A 25,256-nucleotide genomic window follows, 5' to 3' on the forward strand; every position below is an offset into this window, starting at 1 on the left:
GCACGGGAGCTGCTTTACAGGATGAACCGTGTCCACCAGCTCATCTGAGCCCTGGGTTTCAGCTGGTCAAACTGGTACTGCTCCAGTTGGAGCATTTCAGAAGGCAGAGCATCCCCAGGAGCAGAGTCTGACTTTGCCAGGAGGTACCGTCCACCCCAGAGCCCCTGTGGGACGATTTCCCTTGGTGCTGGTGGCAGCGGTGTCACCAAAGCCCTGCTCTGCCCAGCAGTGTCCCAAGGAACTCCTCTTTCATGCACGGGTCTGCTTGCAAGCTTCCTAAAGCTGAAATGTGCTCAACACGTTCATACACTCTTAACTTGTGTGGTTTTTGCTGTCTGTGTTTATTAGGGTTGTTTTCATTAATCTGGCTAAGTGTGTTCTCTGTAGAGAATGCAGTCTCTGCGTTTCTTCCTTTAGTTGACCAGTCAATGACCGGGCAGCAGTTCTATATTTCACTCCCCTCCTTCCTTAGCTGTTGGGTGGCCCCGGCCACTGGAGAAACTGAGATTGTATGAGCATCATGGCACAGAGGTGATAAAAGAGAAATGGTAATTATTGAAGATATAAGTACATGTCAGGAACTAGAAAATCCTATTTGATAGGAGTGTCTTCACTGCTCAGTTTGCAGTGCACTTGCCAGAGCACTTGCTCAGCTGAGTTCATTCTGGGGAGCTTTGGGTTCTTTTTATTTGTCTTAATTTTGAGCCATTAAGTGTCGCTGTTTCCAGCAGTTCTCTCCAAACACAGGAGTTGGAAACCTTCACTGTAATAGCCCGAGGCTGAAATTTCCCCATTACAGCATGACTCCAGGCAGTGGTGATTCAGAAGAAGGAAAGTTCCTTCTGTTTGTTGATACATCATAACAATTCTGGTTTTTTTTTCACTTTAGGCTGATATTTTGCCCATCCTAAGGCATCTGAGGAATCTTGTCCTTGTCAATATTCCTGCCTTGCAACAGGGAAAAGGTCTGCTGCTCATTCTTTTGATTCCTTTGGCTGCTTTAGGATGGGTGGTAATATTAGACCAGAAAGCAACTTCATCAGAGCTCCCCTTCAGAAATTCTCAGGGTAACTGAACAAAAAGAGTTGTTAGAAAACACTTTGTAGCATAGACACTGCTTTTGGTAGTGTGGTAAAACGAGGAGGAGTCTGTGCTGTCGTAATTAAGTGATGGTATGAAAAGTCTGGAAAACAGTCCAGGTGTAATGGGAGCATAAAATTCCCCGGCATCGGACCTGCTAATGACTCCCCTTTGGCTTTGGTTTCCTCCTCTGTGACTTCGCAAATACTTTTGGCAGCAGCTGCAGTTTGAGTTACAGCCACAGAAAGTAAAACTGAATGTCATTGGAGATGTGCTCTGGAAAGAAGATCCAAGCCTGCTGTACTTAATGGAATGAGATAGTTTGAGGATTATTTTTTCCTAAATGGCCCAGTGCAAGCGATAACTTTCCTGGACTGCAGAGAAGAGGATGCAGCGTCCAAGTAAGTTCTGCAGCGTTTTCACTTGTCTCTTAACCTTATAAATACCATTTTTTAGCAGTGGGTAGCAGGATGTCGGGCTATGTCTGGAAACATTTCCCACCAGCCTCTGAAGGCGTGCAAACCTGCTGTGGAGCGAGGAGGGAAGCCGGAGTGTGCCGAACAGGAGAGGGCACTGGCACTCCAGCAGCTGTGCCGGGCTCAGCACCGCGACCCGCGCTGAAGGCCGGATCGGCTGCAGCGCAGCGCTCGCCTTCCTCGCCTTCAGCTCTTATATGAGACAAGAGCCTAGGGAAAGAGTGAACGAACTGCGGTTCTTGTCTGTGGCTCTCTGGAGGTAGTGTAAGCAAAGGCTTGGGGCTGAATTGCCGTGCACACACTTACACCAGGTGGGAACCTGCCCCTTCCCATTTAACATAGGCAGGTTCATCTGCTGGCGTCTGGCACGGCTCTTGTATTTTTTTGGAAAACTCTGAATTAGTGTCCTTTTTTTGCACCTACATTAGGTATTCAGTACACGCAGTCTTTCCTGCGGTTGTAAAAGTGTGCAGCCCTTCACCCTGAGAGCCAGTATGTGCTGCCTCTCCTCCTGTCCCTGTCTCTCAGCCATCGGAAGCTATGAAACGCTGAATTTCCCTCCTGCTTCACAGCATTAACAAACAGCGTGCTGGGGAGCAATTAGCAGGTGCACCCTAACCAGTGAGTGAGGAACGCTGGGTCAGGCTCCGTCCCTCCAGCCACAATCCCACCGTCTCCGATGGTGATGCTGGTGAAGGGCTCCTGGTCCTGAGTCAAAATGCTGGGCACAGACCTCTTTTTTTTTTTTTTTTTCTTCCTTCCCCCCTCTTCATTTCCATCCTTTTTTGTTTTTACCTTTTTGCTTTGCACGTGTAAGTGGTCTACTGTTTCAGAAAGAACCAAGTTCTGTTTGTTTTCAACTCTGATAAGTCTTAATTAGACCCAAAGTAAAGCTCTTGCGAAGCTGTTGGCGTAATTACAGGCTGGGAGAGCCTCCCTGCTGAATCTAAACCCAGCCCCTGCCTTCCTGGTCCCGTCAGAGCGTGGCAGAGGGAAGCGGGGACGAGGCATGGGTGGCAGCAGCCCCTCCGCTTCTCTCCCTGTCCTTTTGCAGTTTGTCTCTGCTCCGTGAAGGTGTGTGAAAGGCAAAGCAGAAAGGGCCTGACTGCAAAGGAAGGAAATATATTTAGAAACATGAAAAATAGGAAGTGAAAATGTTTTATTTGCATTATTTACCAGGTCTATTATTTATTACATTGCTGTGCTGGTGTATCGTTTTGTAACTCCCAAAGAAATGATTGTGCTCCTGGAGGGTGGCTTTGTGCTGCTGCGGCCTGTCTTTTCAATATGGACTCCCGATACGAGACGTTGTTTGGCTATTTCAGCGCTGCTTAGTTTAAACGATGAATTTGTCAGATCGGGCTTTGACATAGGCCCAGGAGAAAGGCAATTCACATTCATGCTGCTTGCTGTCTCCCCCGCTCTGCCTTCAGCTGAATTTTTCCTTAAACCTTAAAGAGGTTATCTTGTGAGGGGGAGACCTGGGGCAAGGGGAGCCAGCAAAGTGCACTGGGCTGATTTCCATGCTGGATTTAATGAAGGTGACAGTACAGCAGGAGCTGCCTTCCTGCCCCGTGCCGGTCAGCGGGGATTTCATCCTCCTTCGATACCTTTGCAGCATCACCTTGTCTTCAGGCTCATCTAAACCAGAAGGAAACTCCTGGGCAGTGAAGGCATGTCTGGGGCTTGCACTGGCGTGCTTAGGAGGTCACTGCGTGTCCAGTGTTGTTCTTGAAGGGCTCCGGAGCCGCTGATATTTCTGTGGGTGGTTGACATCTTCAGTGATCTGCTCTCAGGCACAATTTGGTGTAAAGTTAGGAAAGACTTCCCTGCACTTTTCTTACTACTTTTTACAGAAATGAAGATGCTTAGCCTGCAAGTATGTGGTTGCTTTCTTGGCACAGGAGGAGAGAAGATAGGTGTATATGTTGTTCGGTTCCTTAGTGCTGCTCGGCAGGTTTGTGGGAGCACTGTTTCTTGGAGCAGTCCCCTTTTGCTGCAGCACTGCAGCCCACCGTGTCTCTGTAGTTACCCTGGACAAATTTTTTTTCTACTCATGATATAGGCAAGGTTTTTAGCCCGTCTTAAACAGCTCGTAGAGCCTATGCCTTCTAATACTTCCTCATAGGCAAATATTTGCACATATGTAAACAATTCATTCTTTTATGTGCAGGATGTCATTCAAGTCCAGCTGTCCCCATCCGCATGTGTCCTTTTAATGAGGGTCTGCCTGGAAACCCGGCCTCAAAATTGTCCAGATACAGTGTCCATCTGAACCAGGTGAACCCTTAAAAAGCCTGGAAAAAAATAAGGACCTAAACTGTTTCTCTGTAAGATTGCATAAATATTCAAATGCTAAACTAAAAGGGCTCTCGTCTCATCCCACAAGCCATTTGAGAGCATTGCTCATTCAGCCACAGGAGGATTTTAGTACTTTAAAAAAATTGCCACAAAACATCTGCAGTCTACAAAGAGCTGTTCTGCAAAGCATCTTGTAGGCATTCTGCAATGCATCCCTGATGGATTTATTACCTCCAGCTGGCTGTTTTGCAGCAAATCTTCCTTCCTTCATCTAGATGGCACTCTGCAGTCTGAAAAAGCCTTTTCCAAATTAACGTGGAGAGCGAAGTTTCAGCAATCAGAGCCAGGAACTTGGATCTTTAGTTGTAATTTTGTCAAACTCTGGTTATGTGAATGGGCAGGAAAGGAAAGGAAGGAGAGGGGGGAAAAGAAATGACATAGATGGAGTTTTTTGGGGTTTATGAGCTCTGGGACCTTAGAAAAAAGAGTCTTTTCTCCTGGAGCAGGTGCTGGTCCCTTAATGCTCACTTGATAAATATGTGCTGCGCATTTCAGGAAGCTGCAGCACAGTCAGACCTCCTGATCTTCTCCTTAACCAGTTCCACCATTCACCCACCTATTTCTTGGCCTTGTAGGTTGTGCTACTCCTGAGCCTTTCTGGTACTGGATATTTAACCCATCTGAGCTTGTTTGCTCTTTCTGTCCCCCAGGTCACTGCATGTCCTACAGCCTGGCATTCAAAGGCTTGCCAGTAAGCAAAGGGGTTAGAAAAACAAGCAAAGGTGCTTATTATTTAGATAAGATATTATTTAGATGCTGACATATTGCAGAAAATAGGTAGCAATTTCTTACTTTCAAAGGCAAATTTATTGCCTTCTATGAGTTTATTTTTCTGGCTATACTCAGGCAGGAAGAGAAATGTCTGGGGGCACCAAATACAAAGCAGGATCTGATAAAGGCAGTTTAGGGAGGATGAGAAAGGGATATATGGGGATGTGCTAAAATGATCAGGGGAAAATGCAGTGAGGTGAAAGTATGAAGAGTGAGGCAGTTGCTGGGAACAGCAATGTGCATTTTAAAACTGCATTAAGTGCCAGAATCCCCAGTAAAAGCAGAATACCACTGGTGCCATCTTTCTGATGGTCTGAGTTCATGGCATGGATGTCAGACTGTGAGAAAACTAAGCACCTTAACCTTTGGCCAAGCAGACGTCCGGGGGTGTTCAGGGTGCATATGCAACGTGTGTATATGATTCCCTCTATAGCTTACTGTAAAATTGTGGCATTTATGGGCCTAAATGGGATTAAATGTGATGAATACATTGTATAACTTCCTGGTGGTGTGCTTTCCTGAGCATGTGTTGGTGAAGGGAGATTTTTGCCTATCCATACGGCCCTTTTCTGCAAGGGGAACTCTGTGGCAGAGTGTTAAAATCGGCATTTGCTAAATCTGGAGCAACTCTGTCAGTGGCCTTTGCGTGGAGTGAGATTCCTTTTAATTGAAGGCATCAGTGCTGAGAATGGTGCCTGGTGAGAATGACTTGAGATATTTCTCTGTGTGTCTTGTGAGCTTGCTCTGACTGAGCCCTCTCTGACCATTAGTGACTCCTTTAGCTTTCATGTGGCACTGGGAGAGCACCCCGAGCTGCTGGGGGGACCCACCTTTCCCCGTGGTGGAGTACTTGGCCATGGCCTCTACTCAGTACAAATCCCCTGTACACATTGCTTGGGCGTTTTCAGTGAGCAGCTTTTTGCTGGGTGGCAGTTATCAGAGTAGCAGTGGGTTTGTCAATCCAATGTCCATTCTCACCAGTCTGTGATTCTGCCCGGGGTGGTAGTGTGAGCAGGGCTCACCCGTTCCTCCTCCAGCTCCCACCGGTTCCCTTCCTTCGCTCTTACTCATCCCTGGCATGTTTGTCTGTGTGTCTGGATGCGTTTCCTGAAGTTGTCCTTCCCTTTAATTTCTGTGCCTCTAGCACGGGCGGTGGCACGTGTACAGCTATTTCTTGCCAATTTGCAGTGGTTCAGCTTGCAAAACCTGTGTAGTGTGTTTGTTGTTTTGTGTTCACCCCACAGTTGTTGCCTGTTTGGGGCTAACAAGAGCTCTGGGAAATGGTTTTGTAAAGCTGTTGTTCTGTCCTTCAAATCCCTGCCCTCAAGGTCTGCTGCTGCTAAGAAAAGGTAGAAGAGGATGAAGTGTGTGTAAATTGGAAGATTTAAATAAGTAAAATTACAGAATGGTTTAAAAAAATTTCCTACTTCTGGTCTCCATTGACTAAGGATGTGTCAAAACAAAACCTGCCTATCCACATGCGTATACACATCCTCTCTCTCCATCCCAGTCCTTCCATTCCATGTCCGTTTGTCCCTTCCACCAAACGTTGTCTTTCGGGTAACACTTTGACTGGCAGCTCACACCCTCAGCTGCATTGCTCGATGCTCCTAAAATTAATAGCTACTCTGAAAAGCACAGTTCATTTTGGGTTCATGTGAACCTACTCTTTCTTCAGAGCTGCTTGACCCCAGTTTGGACAGTTTTAAAATACCCCATCAGACAGTTTGAATATACCCCATCTCCTCCTGGGCTGCTTGCCCCGCAGGGATGAAGGCAGAAGAGCGATGGGTATGGTCCGGGTGGGTTGTCACTGGTCGTACCAGCCGGGAGGTGTGACTGGGTGGACCACAGGGTTGTTCACGCAGGATGTGAGTAACCTGAAGGAGCCGTCCTGTCCTGTCCTGGAACAAACAGGGAGCAGTGAGTAAGAGGTGGCCTGGGCACGCCATGGTGGAGCACCAGAAATAGCCTCAGGCTCCACAGAGGAGCTGCTGACGTGGGGAGAAGAGGAATTTCAGGATTCTGGCAGTGTGTAACAGGGTGGCAGAGTTCCAGATGGGGTTCCCCATGTTACGAGCTGGAGCAGACTTTGAACCTGTGCTGCTTTTACAGCAGAAATAGGTTTTCATGGCTGTCTGCTGTCCCAGCAATACCCTTGCTGCGCCAAGGGAGCATCTGACTGCGATCTACTGCAACGAAAACCTGCCGGGGCCCAGCAGTAAGATTAATGCTTACGGGATTTTCCTGGTGAGACTTTTTGTGGTATTTACCAGAAGATCCTTGAAGGCAGAAATCATTGCATTAAAAGATTAAGGCATGATTAATCATGTTTTTTGTTGTTCCGCCCCCCCCACTTTGTTCTGGCAGGCTGGCTCGGTATTACTATACAAGATCTTTTTCATTTTTCTACTTTCAGAAGAATAAGTTTATTCAAGTCTTTTCTACAATTGTGCCATCCTCGGGTAAGAAGAAGCCTCGAGAAAATTTCGGGGATCCAAGTGGAATTGCTTATTACTTAGAACACAGGCACATTTTGACCTCTCGTGTTCTAGGTTTTGAGTGATGTATTTAATCCTTGGTTCTTCATAAATTAATAGAAATAATTAAAAAGCATAATATTTGAATGATGTCATCATCACCAAAGATCCTGCCTTGGTGTGAGGGGAGCAGTGCAGGACGGAGGGTAGCTGCAGATGTACTAATTTCTCCTGATGTGGTGGCACTTACTGTCGGGGTCGAGGGGTTGACCTGATAGTGGAGCTGCATGGTGGTTCCCAGCTATAGTCTGGCCCCAGAAATAGTGCGGCTGAAACATAGTTTAGGTGCCCAATTTGGAAATATTTGGAAAGTATGTCCCAACTTTTTAAGTAGAAATCTTAAAAATTAATCAAGGAAGAGATAGATGCTAGGGTAGAAACAGGGTAAATCATTTAATTTGCTTTGGTTATTGAGACTGTCTGCACCACAGGCCATAGATATGGCAAAAAGTTGTGCCTTCGCTCCCTGGTGCTTTATTCATTTCTATCCGCACAACCTTTCTTCCATGCTCTGTCAGTGAGGGTCACGGTTGTGCCTTGTACTACTGCGTGCAAAACATTTCTTAATTTATGTGCTAATTAACCTGACAGTGTGACTTGATTGTTAGGAGCTCCGTGTCCCGGCAAGCCTGTCTTTGCAACAATGATCCTTCCCTTTTATTTTAACTAGAGCAAGGAGTGCAAGGCTGGAGCAGGGGGAGGCAGCGGCTTCTCTGGGGGGGTGGGGGGATTCAGGATGCGATGAGGGCGAGTATTGTGGAGGGTGCAGAAGCTTCAGAAATATCTACTTTCAGCTTCCCTTTTAATGGAAATTTTATTTTAGAAAGTTTTAGTTAATGTCATTCTAAAGTTTATTTCCATTTTATTTTTTAAATAAAGAGGCTATAAAGCTCCTGGCTGGGTTTTCATTTTTGCTGGCTGGGAAGAGAGAGGTGAATTGGCTGCTTGTGTCCCACGGGGATGCTTTTGGGGCTGCTCAGCATGTTCCTGCCAGCAGCGTCTCGCTGCCTGACCTACCTACGGCTGTGACTCATCCGCCACCTTCTCGGGGCAGGTGAGGATATCAGATGCATTTCTGGAGCCTCGTGAGCTGTATCTGTACCGTGCGACGCTGCACGCAAAACCCCCGTTGCTTTCGCCAGCGTGTCCTGGGGCCACTTGGGTTTCCTTTGCTTCCTGCGCTGCTGCTGTCCCAACGTGGGCGTGAGTCTTGCCAAAACCGCTGTTAATAAAGGAAATACGAACGTGTGCGTCGCTTGCGGGGCCGGGGCAGCTGTGGCAGCCTTGGGTTTGGTGCAGAAGTCTTTGCCCTGGCCTCCGGTGGGGGGCTGAGGGGATGCAGCTGGGGGTCCCCGTGCCAGCCCACACCTTGGTGCTCACCCCACGGTGCGCTCAGCCGGAGGAGCTGCAGCCTGGCTGCTTGGCAGGCTGAGAGCTTGTACTCTCATGCACCTGGCTTATTGCAAAAATAAATTTAGCCACAGGAAAAGAAATGGCTAGTCTTTCTATGCTCTTCCTTAATTGCTTGTTTCCTATGTGCTTGTACGGCACAAGCTAATTTTAAGTAAATTCATACAAAATTGAAGTCTTGTAGTGAAGCTCTTCCTGAAGAAGCCACCTTTGTGTTCAGTGGGAGAATAGCAATGGCCAGTTCCAAAGTTGGACCCGGGGCCACTCAGGGTTAGTTCCCTGCACTGCCACAGGCTCCTTTCCTGACCCCTGGCAAGTCGCTGAAATCACCGTGGGCCTGTGATGGAAGTCTGTGTGATCTGAGTGCCCAAATCCCTCCGATACAGGAATTATCTGTGTTCCCACATATGCTGCAGTCGCTTGTCTGCAAAATGAGTGAAAGTGCAGCATTTGACTTACAGTTGTGATGAAGAACACAGAAGTAACCATGAGGTGCTTGTATCTTGTGATGGCGTTGGCACAGTCTTCCCTCTCTCCTTACATCTCCCACCTCTCAGCCGGACCGTCCACCCCCTGGAAAGGTGTCAGCGTACAGCTAACGTGTGAGCGCCCTTTGTTATTAAGGAGTTTTTTCAGTGATGCCGAGTTTGTGGTGTTTGGGTTGCAGGCAGGGAATGTAATCGCGGCTGGTGCAAGAGCCAGGCTCCGGGGCTGCGCTTCCGAGTATGGGAAGAGTCAAGGTTTGCCCGTCCCCCCCTTTGCCACCTGCTTCGCTCCCTGCAGCGACATCCTGCGCTCTTGCTGCATCACCACTGTTGGCCGTGCTGTGAGCTAATTCAGCTTAAAAACTTGCAAAAAAAAGATGATTTCTTAGAGGGCAGTTCAGTTCAGGAGTGGTGCTGAGCAATGGGAGCAGAGGTGGATGGGAAGAGCTATCGTGAAGCCACATCTGCGATGCTAAGCTGAGTTTGTGGGGCTGGCAGGTGGGGAGAGGTGGAGTTTTTTCCCTTTCCGGGCTGATAACATGCATAAAGCACCAAAGTGCCACATCTTTTTTCTTTTACTTGAATGTTTCAACAGAGACACGTGCCTGATTGCATCAGCCTGCACACCCACTGCATCACTAAGGATGTGCTGAGGATGCACAGTGCTTGGAATTTGCTGTCATTTTAGAAATGTCTTTTTCTCTACAGTTTATTTTTTGTTGAGTAATATTTTTTGTTCTTTTATGTATTTCAGCATCCTTAGTAATTTTGAAAAAGAAAGACTTATTGGGGAAAATAACATGGCTCGCAGAGGTGTGGGCTGCATGTGAGAGAGAATGCTACATCTTGAGTAAGTCTGGGTTGGTGGGCAACTGTTCAAAAGTTCAGAAGGAAACCAAAATGACACTGTAGCCTCATCTATTTAAAACTGTCCCAGTAAAATTGCTGATTAATGTGCTCAATCAATGCAGCAAAAGTCTGGTTCCTGAATTCATTACTCCCCAGCTGGGAAGATGGCAGAAATTTGGGAAGCTTGTTTCTAATTCCATGTGCTCTGTGTATGGGTTTATTTTTTTATGTGGAGAGAGTGGGAAATTTGCCTAGTGTAACAAATGCAAAAAATCAAAAATTAATCTTGTAGGGCAGCGTGAGGACAGGATAGGCCCTGATTTATGAGCATTTGTGAAAATGGAGGATGCGCGTCCTTAGGCTGAGCCCAGCACCAATGTTCGGATGTTTGGATTAATCCATCATGTGGGCTGGAGTCAGGCTTGCTGGTGGTTTGTTCTTTGGTTTCCTCATCTGGAAAAAGGGAAATGTTTTGGGCATATGGATAAAGATAAATCAAAATGATAAAGCATTTCATTCCAGACTGATGACATCTGCACAAGAATAACTGTTCCTGAATAACTTATCGCGTAGACAAACTAAAAAAAAATAATCTATTTTAACTAGAAATATGAAGGAGGTATAGAGCTCTGGGTGACAAGCACAGCTCCTGATAACACATGAATCACAGATCACAATAGGGTCTTTAAGAGCTATAGAAATGATAGTGCTGCTTTGGTAATGGTACATCATGTCCCATCTATATGTGCATATACTATATTTATATTATATACTTGTGTACATTCCAGTTGTATATATAAATACAATTTACTGTTATGGGCTTTAATTAAGAAGAACTCTGACTTGTTATTTTTAGTAAAATAATATGGTAGAAAGGAATGTAATTTATCAAAGAAACACTGCTGAATTTGTGACAAGAACAGGGAGATAATGGGATTTCTGAGACTGTATGGATGTTCTTCGCAGTGATTTGAGAGGGGAGGATATGGGGGAACTTAACTGAAAATGCGTTCTCTTTTTTCCTGAGATTGTTTTAAATCTAATCTATTTGCAACTCTTATTTTATGGATGCATACATCTTCTTAGATGAATACTGAATTTTTTAGATCATTTATTGTAACAAGTAGTTTTTGCCTGGAAAAGATCTCATGCTGCAGACCTCCGTTACTAATAATATATTCTTTCACAGTGCCAGCCTTTATTTCTTTTTAGTCAAAGCTTTCTATCAAATTCCAAACTTGAATTAAAACTGCCGTTCTGACATGTGAAACATTGCCTCATCACTCTGGAGGTTTGTCGCATTTTTTTCCCCTTACTTTTAATTAGACCGTGTGTAGAGTCCCCCCAGCTAATGCACGCACAGGTTTTGATGTAAGTGCTCGCGGCATTTGGAAAGCACAACAGACACGTGACTGGAGAGGGTAGTTAATTTATGTATAATTAGGCATAAAGGCTCGACGAGTGCTCCCCCTGCTCCACTTGTGCACGATAACCTGACCCCAGTGGACTTGCTAATGAGCAGAAACGAGTATTTCTGCCTTCAGCCCAGGTCGGCGTTGGGATCTGCCTGTTTTGCAGCTGCATGGCGAGGTGGGGGGGCCCTGGGTCGGCCACCCCGGCAGCGGGGAGGGGGTTCGTTCTGCTCCTCCCTGCCGCTGGACCTGCTGAGGTGCAACTTCGTGGGGTTGAGCGCTGGGCAAACCCTGCGGTCCGGGCGAGAGGCTGAGGAGCTGCTGGGCAGCTCGGAGCGGGGTGGCACCGACCCCCCCGCCCCCCGGTGATCAACATCGAACTGAACTGGGCTGCGTTTTCGGGGAGCCTGAGCCGAGGTTAAGCGTGCACGTGCTCACGTGCGTGACTTTGGCGAACGTTGTCTGGGGCTGCGTCGCTGTCCGTGCCGATGGCGCAGCTCGCGGGAAGTTTGCAGCGCGCCGGCTCCGTAACTGCGTTCCCTGCGCAGGGAGCACGGGCTCACCAGGCTTGCCTGGAACCGTGGTGCTCTCTAAAGCAATCTACAGTGACCCAGGAGGGTTTTCGACTACTACAGAAGGATTCTGTCATTTTTTGGGACCCTTTTCCAGCTGCAGAGCTCAGTTACTTTGCGTGATGTTTTTCAGCTGGAGGCAGTGTCCTGTGTACAAGCTGTCATTTTTTTAATCCGTTGCATCCTGCAATGATCTCAGAGGGAAGGCACAGCAACGCAGCCCCAAAACGTCCTCACGTTGTTCCTGTGTCCCCTTAGAGGAACAAACCCCAAAAGACCCCAGTCATCCTCTGTGTGCAAATGGCCTTGGGAGGCAGGCGGAGCAGTCGGCTGCCCAGGTACTCTCCACGAAGCATCCTTTTCTTTTATTCACTTGGACGTTTTCCCACTGCCATTAACCTCATTTTCGGTACTATTAAGGGACACCATCGCACACGGGTGAGAGATGGGGCAGCTGAGGAGAGCATTCAAGCACGGCTGGGAGGGGTTTCTCACCCGCAGGACCCCTGCCGCCCGCCTCGCTCCGCTCTCCAGGCCAGAAGGTGCAGCTTTGCACCTCCAAACGCCGCCGGCACCTTCTGCTCGGGGCTGACGACTTCAGCCTGAGCCCTGGCGTTTTCTCCGCACGTCACCTGTGCTTCTCGCTGAGCAGAGTCGATCGCACCCCAGGGCTGTGCTTCCAGTGACTGCTTGCCCTCTGCTTTAAAATATTTACTTCATTTACTGCTTCTGTAATGTATCCATTTCGGCTGGGCTAGGAGCCGCATGCTATCTGAGTTTTCTTCCTCTCAGAGGTAACTGCAGACCATGGCTGAATTATCCCTCCCCTCTTGGAAAAACTGCAGAGCCTGAGCTACAAAAGCCTCTTACTCTCAGGCAACTTTTCCAGAGCCGATATAACTTCAGAGTCTTGTATGAATCCTTCACGTATTTTCAAGACTATCCTTGAAATATGGTCACCAGAGCTGCTCACAGCATTTAGCAATGGTATCTTGGATACCGGATGCTGAAATAACACAATTTCCCTGCACTTGCTTGATAATCTCCTATTTATGTAGCCCTGGATTGCTTCTCCCCTCTTAGTAACAGCATCACTTGAGGAGTTCATGTGTGGCTGGTTCTGTACAAACCTCCTCATTTCCTTTTCTTAATTGCTGATGCCAAAATACTGTTGTCCGTGCTATTACCGTGACCTGTGTCCTTGGTCCTTAGACAGACAATATGCCATCTGCAGCTGTTCAGAGCACTTTGCTCAAATAAACTGGTATTACCCAGCTTTTCAGATCTTTTCCCGTCACTAATGCTGTTCCTGGCACCAAATACCGCCATGCACAACCTGTATCAGTAATGGTTTTGTGTTTTTCCTGGATAATTGAGTAATGTACTGAATAGGATTGGATCAAAGACAGAAACTATTTGGCTATTTGTCTGTTTATCATGTAGTACCTACTGGCTAACTAATTTTAAAATAATCTGGGTACCTTTATTTTGTATAAAACACTTTTAGATTGAAAATCTAATGCCCATGGAAGTCTGCTTCAGGCTTAAGTCTCTGCCAAACAAAGCACTGATGCAACCAACATACGTGGTTTATTTGACATTTTATTTTCCCTGGTTGATGATGATATGCAGATTAGCTGACCTTCAGTTCCCAGATACCCCATTTATTTGTAAGTATTGGCCTATACTAGGCTTCATCCACAGTCTCCGGATGGATCTTGCTATAGTTTTTGAATGTATTAATAGGTGGCATGAACTGCTCAGGGCTCTCCTTGGGCAACTTGTCTTCACGTGTTTGCTGAGTAGTACAAACCTGCTTGTTTAGGAGTTTGTTTAACGAGAGTTTTTCACAGGAGAAGGAATTCTGGCCGGAGGTCTGGGTCCCAGCAGTACTGTGAAATACACTGTGAGTTAAAATATAACGATCCTGCTGTTGACAACTACCAGCTTTAACTGGCCCTGACTCGGCGCGTGCTTCTGGAATTTGGCTGGCTTGTGGCTCTGCTGGCTTGTGCCCATCCTGGCTCGCTCCCCCCCAGCGTGCCTAACCGGAGGGACAGCAGCGTGCCGGCAGCGCTGAGGCTGAGCACCCTCCGCATCCCTCCCTTCCTTCCCGGCCAGGGATGGATGGCTCCGTGACGGGCACTTACGGGCTCGGGCCATGTCTGTGCCTGCAGGCTCCCAGCTTCACCTCTCCCCGGCTCCTTTAACGGTGAAACGGCCCAGCTGCTCCTTAGGGTCTCTAACGGGCACGACTGAGATGCCGACTGAAAATTCTGCTGCAAATCACCAAATGCTGATAGTTGCCCACAATTGCTCTGAAATGGATCCAGATCTGAAATGAGGTTATTTTGCTCGTGGTCTGTTCTGTATTCGCTTAAGCACCTATGGAGAATTACTGCTCCTACGAATAGGAGGGACTGAAGTGGCCTGATTTTGGGTTTCTATATCAATACTAATGAGCATCTCTCTGCAGCTCCCTCAGCGAGAGCACAAATAATACCGGCTTTCCCTCTCCCCGGGGGTGTGCATCTCTTGGTTGCAGTGGTGGAGCGAGCCTCAGTGGGAGCTGAGCGAGCGGCTCGCCAGCTCCTGGGGCACTGCATTCGAGCAGCCTGTGCCTAAAAATAGCCACCTTGGCCGTAAATGCAAGAACACTGTTACCCCCCCGCCAAGCCTGTAGCCATGCCCGAGCAGAGGCAAAGCTCCTGGCCGAGTCAGCAACTCTGGTGCATACGTACTGTGCATGGGCAGTGCTGCAGCGTAAACCCCGGCTGCTCAACGGCATCGCGGCCACTGCGATAAAACACAGGTAGAAAGTGCTCGCCTTTTGGGCATGGTCCAAACACAGGGAATATTTGGCTTTATTTCAGTAGCACGTGCTGCTGCTGCTATTTCGGTAGCTGGTTGCTTAACAAGAGAGGGCACAACGTAGCTCGAGGGGCTCTGCAGAACGGTATGCCAGTCTTTCAGGAGGAATTTGGCTCAGTCTGTCCCTGCTAGGGATCTTTCGCATGAAGATTGTTCAGTATTGCTTCCAAACTGGACAGTACCTGCCAGGGCTATCCCCTGGCATTTCTTACTGCCAAAGCTCCCAATGGAAGAGGTATATTCACATCAGCAGAAAAACGGAACGGGAAGAATTAAACCAAGAAATACAGGTGAGAAGGCAAAGGTGGTTTTTAGAGCTCTGCAGCTGTTGTAAAGCGCTCTGCTGACGTGTCAATCCCCTACGATGCACAGCATATGTCGAGGCGGCTCCGTTTAAAGGGATAACGGCAAATGATCTGAAAGGCTCTCTCCTTTTGTGTTCTTATTTCATCCCAGTGTATTACAGGATTTCGTTCAGGTTTTTCAGTGGTCTCCTGGGTAACGCTTTATTATGGCGACGGTGTGGAGTTCTAGTTTGTAATAATGAGATCTATATAAATAACACTGATTCTGTTGCCTCTCGTAATTCTTCCTGCCTGGGAACACTCAAAAGCCTTTTGCAAATGTTAATTTCCTATTATTTGGGATAGAGAAGCACCTCCAGGTACTGCACAGAGCATTGCAGCAGTGTGTGTTGTGCTGGCCAGCTGCCTGTAAAAGCCATACCCTTGAATCATGAGCTTCAAACAGTTGAGGGTCTTTTTGTACCCAGAGTGAGTCATTAAAATAATTGCTTTTTTAGTTGTTTGGGTTTTTTCCTTTGTCATTCTGAGGTTTTAAAACAGGTGCCAGATAGTATGAGACTAATTTATGAGAGCTGAAGATGCTGTGAGGGGAGCTTCAGCCTTAGAGAAGAGGCAGATGAAGGCTGGGAGAAAAGGATGGTTATGGTATTTCATAGATTATAACTGGATGTGCAATGAGGTGAAGGATGCTGTGACCCAGCAGACTGCAGTGCTGTGTTGAGGACAGGCACTTTGGCTCAGAGCAGCATCCTTGGTGCCATAATACGGCTTTCCATACGGTGCTGCTCTGTGCTCGCTGAACCTATAGTCAGATACCCAGGCTTAGGGTAAGGCCCCCAGGTACCCAGGCTCAATTTGGGCAACTATGTTGTCCTAAACTCCCCGTGCTTGGTCCGGAAAGGGAGGATGAGCCGTGTCCCTGGGACTCTGTCCTGCTCCTCCCTGGGAGCTGGGGTGTGCTGTTACTGGGGGGTGCCTGGTGGAAAGGGGAGATGCTGTGCTGGGCATGGAGCGGAGCCAGCGGCAGAGCCTGAACAGCACGTGTGGCACTGGCAAGAGAAAGCAGCAACGGTAATGAACTGAGTAACGGTTTAATGGATTTCCTAGAACTGTGCTTTGTAAGGGCCTGGTTGTCAGGATTTGCACTGTACTGACACGGGTTTTCAAAGAAACGAGGACTGGGTTGTATAGCAACGGCTGTCACTTTATTTGGCTGACCTTCCACGCTCCCTCCTTTCAGGAGGGAACATTCATATACATTAAAATGAATATGAGCATTCATATCCATTAAAATGAATACCGTATAGCTGAGAGCGCGGCATAATTGGCTGGAGACAATGTATGTGCTGTGCTGTTCTGTACAATATTGATTGCTCCTTGTCCAAATATATGTATCTAACATCAGTCCATTAAGCAGCAGCCCTGCTGGGTGGCTGCCAATCTTTTCACGCTGCAGTGGCTTTTGCTTCGTCTCGGCTGTAGAACAAGCCCCGCGTGCAATCTGCAGCCGGGTGCTCCGGGGGACGCGGCCGTGGGGGGGTCAGGGCCCATCGTGGTCCCCCAGCCGCTGCCTCTGTGAGCGAATCTTTGCTCTGCCGGGGATCTCCCTCCTCGCGCTGCTGGTATCAAATTCACAGTGATGTTGTGTGGCACTAGTGCTGGGTGCCATGTGCTCTTCAGGGCTTGTGTGAGGCTGCAGCTAAATCCCAAAGGAAAACTCTGCTCTTTTTTTTGCCAGATGAATTATGGGGAAAACCCGTAACCGGCTAGCAGACATGCTAATGCAGAGATGAGTCCTGGAGGTTGGCCACACGAGCAGCAGTGACGCAGATGCTGTCGGGGCACATCTACGTCGCAGCACGCTGCACAGCCACCTCGGCTGGTGTGAGATGGTGAGACCAGGCGTGCAGCTGCTGGGCAGGGCGGCTGCAGCTGGGTCACGCTGGAGCTGCGTCTTGGGTGATGTGTCTTGTGTGAGCTGGGCTGTGTGCTGCCACCCACCCACCCACCCACGGCCATGTGCTGTGTCTGCTCCCCTCCCAGGCTCCCTGCTGCGCCTGTGGGATTAACAGCAGCACGGCTCACACAGGCTAATTGGTGGCCACTGAAGTGCCTTATTCGGCTTTTTTCATTACCTTTTACTGCTTCAAGGCTCCTAAATCTCTGCATTCGGAGAAGAGTGGTGCTGCTTTTCTCCAGTCTAATTTAAATCTCTGCTTCTTACTCAGCAGACTGAAACACATTGCAGCCGTCCCCAGGCAGAAGTTTGCAGACTGAACACAGAGCACGTTACCAGCACCGGTACGTGTAGTGTGCACCAACAAGCACGCTTGACGGACGCGGCTTGGGGCTGTTTGCACTGCTGCAGGGGTTGCGGCGTGCTGCAGAGCGGAGGGGCTCAGCTGCAGAGCTTGCTGTGCCCGGCGGCACCAGCTTCACGCTGGAATGCGAAGCCACTCGACACCACCCGCTGCAGCTATTTGGAACTGAGGTCCATATTCCTACATCTTCTTATATACATGTAAGCATATATAAACGGGAATCATTCCTCTGTTAAACCTAAGCAAACAATTTCTTTCCTCCTGCAAAGAATTAGTGTCCTAGCAGATCCTGTAATAAATTAATCTTCTTTATCATCCAGTTAATTGGTTCCACAAAACCAGTGAGCAGTGAAATCTTCTGACCTATTGATTGATGTATAATGTTGTATTAGTAGATAGCAAATTACAAGAGCTGCTGTGCGATTTGGTACTGCTGCCGAATTTGTGCTACATGGAGCTCTTTCAAGGTTGGTGTCTTGCATGCGATGCACAGGCTAAGAGCAGTGTGTGAAGGTCTGGGGGAGAAGGACTTCTTTGGTGGGGTTAAAGATCAAGCAGAGAAGAAAAAAGAGTGTCTGCTGTTTTCCTTACCTCACACCATCCATTTTAGATAGAGAAGAGCAATATGCTGCAGTGTGACAGACCGCTAGAATCAACAGCTGAACTCTTAAATAGTACAGAAATGATGAAGAGGCTCAATTAGTGACTCTCATGGAGCTTTTTGTGGCAGTAATGGATGTTGGGACAGGGCTTTGAGTTCATCTCACCTGAGGTTTGGCATTTGTTCCATGAGATGGGATGCCAGTCCCCCGGGGCTCACTCTGCAGGAAGCAGGGCACGAGGTGCACATCTGGGTTGTTATTTGGCCCACCTCAGATGTTCCTGCCTCTGTAGTTTGAAGGATGCAGTGTGTGGGCTGTGGACATTTAACACTTCAAATTAATGTTTGCTGTTTTGGTGGGATGCATACGTGCTTAGGTACGCAATCAATTTTTCAACCCCCTGCCTGTGATCTTCTGATGTGAAAGGCTTAGTTATAAACTGTGCTTGTTTTGGCTACAAATAATGCTTTGGGGCTACCCAAAATTATATTGTTGGCAGTAGCTGAAACTCCTCTAGCTGTTTTTTCCCAGCACAGTGTGGGGAAGGAGAAAAAGCAGAAAAGAAAACAGATAGAATAAAATATCCCTGTGGTATTTTTTCTATTAAAAACCTACCAAAAATTGCAGTGGTATGTTGAGACAAAGGGTTGAGCCCTTGATGTTGTCCAAAAGAAACAGCACATAAAACTCTATTAATCCCTCTGTATTGCATTGACCTTTTATTTGCTCCCATCTTTTTCCTCATTTCTGTGGTGTTCTGTGTGCTGCACGGTGTCACACCAGCCTGCGGGGCTGTGGGAAGGGTGGGCAGTGCAAGTCCCAGCTCTTGATTTCAGCTCAGATGTTTGAGACACACAAGTAACACACAGAGAGAAACCATCAGGGCAAATGGAAATCTTGTCTCTGTGCTGGGCTCCTCCACAACACCCAAGTGTTGGCTTTGTCCTGCTGTTGGTGTGCTCCTTTGAGGAGCCAGTACACCCTTAACCTCCGTCTTCTGGCTCCTCAGCCCTCCATTGCGAGATGCTGTTTGCTCATGCCTCTGTTTCCTTGCTGCTAGCTCCGTGCTGCACATCAGGGAGCTCACAGCTGGTCAAAGCTGGTGGTGGAGGAAGAGAAACAGCTCTTTGGCCTGATTTTTCTCACCCCTTTTGCTACTGAGCGGACTTTGGGCAGGGAAGCGGTGCCTTTCTGTGCTGCTCACATGCCACTACTTACTGCAGGAAGAAAGCGCTCCTCTTTGGCTCCGTGGCTGCGTTTTGGCTGTCAATCTGGAGAGACTTTCCTTGAGGGGAGGTAGGGGTGGCTCGTTGACCAGGCACATCCCATCCCCAAAAACTCCTCTCCTTCCTTCCCCCGTTGCTGAGCCATTACGTCTCTCCCCACCAGGAGGAGGACTCAGACCGACAAATCCTATGGACTGCAGCTGAGCATGTCTCTCAGCTAGAAAAAAGGCCTGGGAGGGATTTACCTGAGCTTTCCTAGATAAAATGCTAAGTTTTTTTTTGGGGGGGCATGTTAGGGTCCACATCTACTGCGCCTGCCCATGAGCTAATGCTGGAGGAGGAAAGAAAAGCCTGACAACTTCTGAAACCCTCTGCAGCCTGGGGGCTGAGCACGTAACATCCCACTGCTCCCAGGTGGCTGGGCAGCGGTGGGATATGAAGCTGCGTGACATTGTCAGAGATGGAACGTAGGAAAGAAAACATGTATTCCCCTTTTTAAATGGGAAAGAACAACAACTTTACTTCTCGCTTTCACATGGTAACTAACGGATGGAGAAGATCCTCAGGCACAACATTTGTGTGTGTTGAGGCAAGTTGCAAGAACTAGAAATGTTGGTGAATTTTTGCCCAGTACAAGGAAAAAAAGCTCAAAAGGAATCAGGAAAACATGGTAATCCTCATCACTGTTTGGCCGATGCACTGTATTGCCGCTGAGGCTCGTGCGTGGTGCTTTGTGCTGATGTGAGCTGAGCTTCCTAGGAGCAACAGCACTACCAAAAGCCCCTCAAAGTAAAGTGGAAAGGAAAGGTAAGCTAGAAAATCTTCATTCCTTTGACTAACATGAGTTTTTGTTAGGGCTGTTTTTGGCTGAGGGTCTTAAATCACCATATTGCTCTGCAGAAGGGATCTTCACGCCCAAGAGCCTTTTGTGTAGGAAAAGCATCTCTTTCCATTTCTACCCAGAAACTTTCACAACAAAATAAGACCTGGTTTTTAAAAGCTTAAAATGCGGTGAGCATCAAATAGCAATTCAAGTAATAAATAAATGCGATGTCATCTAATGCATAATTACAGAGAATAGACCTGGAAACTCTTCAGAGCTGCACAGCGAAGGGCAAGGGGCTGTGAGCAGTTTGCAGCAAGTGAAATTCTGGTTCAATAGGAAAAATGTTCTCCCTGTGAGAGCGGTCAGACATTGCCATGGGGGAACAGGGAGGTGGTGCGACCTCCATCCTTGGAGACACTCGAAGCTTAACTGTCCACAGCCCTGAGCAACCTGATCTGACATAGAAGTTGGTCCCACTGTGAGCAGGGGTTGGAGTGGGGACCTCCTGCCAACCTCAACCGTTCTCTGCTTCTGTGATTTACAGTAGTAAAGTCTCTGTTATTAAGCTATCATTTTATAGATCTATTTTTATCATGAAAATACATTGCTTCATGAGCAGTGGTATCTCTAAGCATTCATTATTCAGAAAAAGTTTGTCTTCCAATTACACAAGATCATAAGAAAAGTGACTGGTTTGTCAGAACTGCAGAGCTAAAATAAGCTGCAGCAAGCACATTTCCTTGGCATGGAGCTGGTGTCTCTAATTAGAAAAGCTCTGGAGAGTTAATCTACTTGGGTAGTGAGACCTATTCCTTCTTCCTGCAGCATGAGAGATGGCTGGAGCTGAGCATCTCAGAAAAAGGCCTGGAGGCTGGGCTTCGGATAATGAATATCTCTTACTTGGGAACTTCATATATATATGAATTTCCCAAACGTTAGGTTTGCTGTGCTCCTGCCAAATGGCTGAACTGCAGCAGGGCTGGGAATTGACTTAGAGATGTAAACTCTTTTGGTGAATAAAAAAAAAAAAAGGGCTGAAAGTCCTAATCTCTGGAAAGCAGTTGCTGCGGAGGGTGGAGTAAGTTACTGTACCATCTAGCTGGGTGAAAGAAGTGTCTTCAACAGGCATGAAGAATAGCAGTTGCTCAGGAGCGCCCAAGACTGGACTGCTTTCTTGTATGGGGAAACCATACCTCCACCCTTCCAGATGTATCAGCAGTAGGAGGGGAAGAGGTTGTGATAATTAGCTGAAACAAGCCTCTTCTGGGCTGATAACCTCACCCACGCTGCTAAACAGATAGCTTCAATATTTACTGAAATATCAAGGTTATCTTCTGCTCTCATGCTAATGCTCTCCAGGGCAGGGGTGCAACTAATCAGAATTACAGCAATCAGTCAGGTTTTCCTTGACATACGATGAGTTTAATTACTTTGTGTTCACTCCACGTTCTTGTTAGTCATGGTGATGTTTATTCTGGGAGGCTTTTCTGCCTGAGGTCATACAAGGGTTTTAATTTCAGACAGGAGCTTATGAAGTTGCGTGTTTGGCCTGGACTCCAAATTTCAAGAGTTTCTCTGAAGCCCTAGTTAGCTTCATCAGACTATCAGTCCTGGTTTCTTTTCCTGAGACATCTACCACGTATGACAGTTTTGACGCGGATACTGATGTACTAGAGTCAACTGATGAATGCCATTGGACAAAAATAGCTTGCATTTATTAGTGATTTGAACTAAACTGCTTGATTTAAAAGCAAAAGCCTTATCTGACTTGGCCAGCATGCTCCACTTTATCTCCTCCCCAGCAAAATTTCTGAACCTCACTGCAGCTGAAGATAAACGAACACAGTGTTAAGGCAGGCGGCTGGTGAAGAAGGGGCTGAGTGCCTTGTTGCTGCAGTGGCTCTCATTCGGGTCCTGGGAAAGCTCAGGTTTTTGCCATGCCACGTTCAACATGTGCTGATGTACCTCTGCTGGTATAACTGTGCTGCTCTCTGGGACTTCAAAACACCTTCCTGGTGTGGTGGGCAGCTCTCTTTCAAACACTTAACAACCATTTAGCAGATTAGCATTGGCTTAGACCTCACACTTACTTAAAAAGCGCTTTCTGAGTTATTAGTTAGTGAAAAGCTTGGCAGGACTCTCTCAGGCTTCAGGCAGCTGAGAATTTTGCTTTCCGATGGATGCTCTTCTGCCTAGTTGCACCTGGATAGAGCCAATGTTAACTTCTTTCATTTTAATACTTGCAGTTACTTACACATATCATCTTAATAGCAGATTCTCACATCTGGATTCCCCAAAATTTGCACCTTACCCATCTCAAGCTCTGCAAGTAATGTAAAAAGTGATGCTATAGGATTTTTTTTCCCTCTGCTGTCAATCTACCTATTTCCTTTGAAAGCTACAAAAAATATTTTTATTATTGCAGGCAAAGTCCCTGGGAATGTGCAATTGATTATTCAAACCTCACGGTGCTGCTGCAGAGATTTGTGTGGCTGTGGCTGACTTTGATTCCCTGATAGCCTGCTTCATGCTTCTGTCCCCTAACACAGCTGATAGCATTAAGTCATGCAGTTAATCAAGCGAAAGAAATTGCTTCTTTTTATCCAAAGACCTGATGACTTTATCCGACAGGGAGGGTCTGTAACAGAATGAGGCAAGGAGAAGTAGATGAGTTAAGAAACATCCACAGGATTCAATAGGCAGTGGAGTAGGAGCACTTTTAAGGGCTTCAAATTTGGAATAGAAAAACATACTGAATAATCTATTGACAAAAACAGCCCTCTGGCTGGCACTTCATTATTGCATTTTTCTGTATTAAGAAGCCAAAGATCAAGAATAAATTAAGTGCAGGTAATGATACACAAAATTGTTAATTGAAATGTGGAGAGTGAGCTCAGCTTGTGAGCTGGCTGTTCAGGTGCTTGGGGACAGCAGAGAGCACAGTAACTCCGCGGAGGAGGCAGCTGGCAAAGACGGGTGCAAAGTCTCGTATTATCTATGTGTGCATGGGTTTCTGCATATTATTTCCATCAGTGATAATGAGGAATTAAAACATAATTCACTAATGTATGAAAGAAAGATCTTCACAGGGCTGGGTACACCCAGGTAATGGTTATCCTGATAAAATTAACTTAATTACAGGAGGCTCAGGAGGGGGCATAATCCCTCCTCCTTTTCTTGCTACCTCATTATAACAATGATCTGTGCAAAACCAATTTGACTATTACATCATTCCTACTAAAATAAACCAAAACCATTTACAAGTATCCTTGTAGGATTTACTGCAAGTAGGTGCCGGAGTGCTGCACAGCTTCCAGTGCTGTTGAGTTTAATTTGCACCCTCTCCCCATTACCTCCCTACTTTGCTATGTGGAGCTATTCTCTCTGACACACGGTATTTCTGCATTACTGGAGAATGGCAACAGGCAGAACGGGGCACATTCTCTCCGAGGAGGCAATGACAGTGTGCTTTTCTTATTCTTAGACTTTAAGAGATGGTCCCTTAAGAAGCCTTACATGGATGGCATGCAAACCTGTGCCGTACAAGACAGGCCCCAGTCTGATCTCTGCTGTGCTTCCATGAATTTATAACAGCTCTCCTACAACAAAATTGTTCTAAGGTTTTGCTTCCTCTCCATTTAGACAAGGTCTTACTTGCAAGCAGCTAGCAAAGCCGTTGTACACCAGTCTAGAGTGACCAGCAGTGCAACTGTAAAAGACGCCATCATTTTAGGGATAGTCTACTTAGTTTTAAATGATTGTATAACTCCCTTGCGTCAAGGAAAGACAAGTTTTTGCTTCTTGAAAATAATGTATCCTGCTAGACAAAAAAGTGCAGAAAGTGCTCGATTGTTGGTAAGACACTAGTGAAATTATTAGATTTGAATATCTGAAGTCTTGAACTGCAAGTTGTAGATACAGCTGCGGAAGAGGTAGAAACAAGAGCCATGAATGCTTTCAGCAGCACAGTACCACACTGGTGCGCATCGGGTCTCCAGCTTTGTTACATATGTGCACGTCTCTGATAACAAAGCTGGCAAAAGTCTACAGAAATGTGGCAGAAGTCTACAAAATTTAGAGTAAGGAGGGCTCTTCAGTCACATCCTCGCTTTAGTCCTGGCTAGGATGGTTTAGAGCATCTCAGCAGGTTGCTGTTTGGTTGTCAAACGCCTCTTAAAGCAAAAAGAAACGAGTCTGAATTTATTATACTGTGTGAATTGACAGCAGCTAGAGCTGCTCAGTGCTGTGGGTGTCATGCAGGATGTTATGCTGGCGTCCTGGAATTTATTGCCTGTGTTTTGTCACATGTTAGAAGCCAGCTGAAGATGAGCTGGCACCGTGTGAAATGGCATGTTGGCCAGGTAATCCATTTAGCATGTATTTAAGCTGTTGTGGGTTCTTTCTTGGTCTAGGCTGAACACCATGCTCTGACTTTACACCAGATCCAGTTCATTTAGTGAGAGATTGGGTATTTGCACTCTGTAATGTGTTGTGTCCTCCTTGAAGGACTACCTCATCTACATTACTTGACAACCTGCATTTCACACTCCGTTGCATTTGTTTGCTAACAAATTTCTCTTGTTTTGCTCAAGATAAGCCCATGCTAAAAAGAATTGATTTGGAGCTCCCCAAAGTCGTGCTACTTGCATCCGTTGATGTTTCAGGCTCATCTCTCTTGTCCGCTGTAATTACTACAGAAAGCAGGATGTGATAATGATTAACATCAGGATTAATAAAAACCCCAAAAAAGGACATTGCAGCAGACTTTGGCTAGAGATGTGACAAGTCCTTATGAAGAATTTCCCTGTGAGTTTGTAAATGCTGACTTTCTTCTTTCTTCTTGCAGTTTCTCACTCCATGTTCACAGTGGCTTCCCATCCCTGGTGATGAGCCAAGGCACAGGAAACCCAGCAGCCGCTGTGTCCCACGCGGTCCCTCCCCACATCATTTCTCCCAGGCAGACTGGGAACCACCTTGATGCTGGGATTGTTACTGTTTTCCTGGTGGTTGGGGCCTTTTATACCCTTACACTTCCAGTTCTGTTCAACTGTTAAAATGGTAAGATTCAAGCAATTGTACTGTTGTTACATTTTCTTTTTGGACTACTCTCTTGCTCCTGGGCTGTTCCTCATTTATTTCCTTGGGCTAT

The 25,256-nt window shown here is 46.9% G+C and overlaps 1 long non-coding RNA gene across 1 annotated transcript in view; it reads left to right on the top strand.

The window, feature by feature from the left end:
* Window positions 1-1,353: 1,353 nt before the first annotated feature.
* Window positions 1,354-25,256, top strand: part of LOC138690513 (uncharacterized) — a 66,771-nt gene continuing 42,868 nt past the window's right edge. The window contains exons 1-2 of the long non-coding RNA XR_011329284.1: window positions 1,354-1,481; window positions 1,585-1,815. This is a non-coding gene — a long non-coding RNA (uncharacterized lncRNA). The remainder of the gene's footprint in view (window positions 1,482-1,584; window positions 1,816-25,256) is intronic.

The sequence above is a fragment of the Haliaeetus albicilla genome, chromosome 22 (genome assembly GCF_947461875.1).
Source record: "Haliaeetus albicilla chromosome 22, bHalAlb1.1, whole genome shotgun sequence".
NCBI lineage: Eukaryota > Metazoa > Chordata > Aves > Accipitriformes > Accipitridae > Haliaeetus > Haliaeetus albicilla.